Genomic DNA, 1,025 nt, shown 5'->3' with positions numbered 1-1,025 from the left:
AGGAGGGAAGCAATTATTGACTATCAAAGGGTTCTCAATCATCCAGGGGACATTGTCTTGAAGCTGACTCATGGCATCTGGACTTATAGTCTTTCTGAAATGGTTCATCACTCATCCAAGTAGCTTCATCACTCTGAAATCAGAAGATCTAATCACATAGAATTTTAATGTGTCGCCTCCCTGAAGTAATCAAAAGGCAGCAACAGTGTAAACATGTCCTCAAGTATAAATGACAGGCTGCTTTGATGATAATTGAGTGGCAGGCCTTGAGAAGTTTTCAGCATGAAGATCACATCTTCTAAAATATGCTTCATCGCAGAGGCACCAGCTAGATTGACGGATCACAGGCAGCACAGAGCAGAGGAAATATGGGCCAGAGGTTTGCCTTAAGAGAAGCCAATATAAGATCTTCAGTTAGCAGGAGAAACTTTTACATCCTCATTTCAAAAATGATTAAGAATAAAATGAAAAACAAAAATGCAGTCAAATGTGAATTAAATTCAAGCATGTTTTAACACTTTGTTCAACCACATTTCTGGAGGGATTTATAGTGAAGTTTTCTATTTTCAAAATAACTCTAATATTTTTATTTTTTTTTAGTATTTTTTTTTTGTTTATTCTTTAAACTGTTTTAGCTTTGACTTTTATTTAACATCTTTTGTCATTTTTTTTTTTAGCAAAGAAAATGTATTTACTTCATCACCTGATTGCTTTTTTGAGTCCTGGTATTTGGTTCAGCTTTCCTTCTCTTGCAGAATAATGTGCATTTGTTAGGATAAACATGAAACCTGATCCAGATATTACTAAAATTAAATGTTAGAAAGAATTTAAACCTCTATCTGTTTTTGATGGTTGACATGTTTTGTTTAGTGAAACAAACAGTTGATTGATTTGATCAGAATAGAGCACATTGCAATGTCACTGCAAGAAACAGTCAAAATAATAGTTTCTGGTTTAATTTTTAATGTATTTTAGTTATATTTATTTTTAGAGAATAAGAGACAGTAGTTTGACATAGACATTTT

Source organism: Oryzias melastigma, linkage group LG15 (assembly GCF_002922805.2).
Source record: "Oryzias melastigma strain HK-1 linkage group LG15, ASM292280v2, whole genome shotgun sequence".
Classification (NCBI taxonomy): Eukaryota; Metazoa; Chordata; class Actinopteri; order Beloniformes; family Adrianichthyidae; genus Oryzias; species Oryzias melastigma.
Note: the sequence above shows the minus strand (reverse complement) of the source record.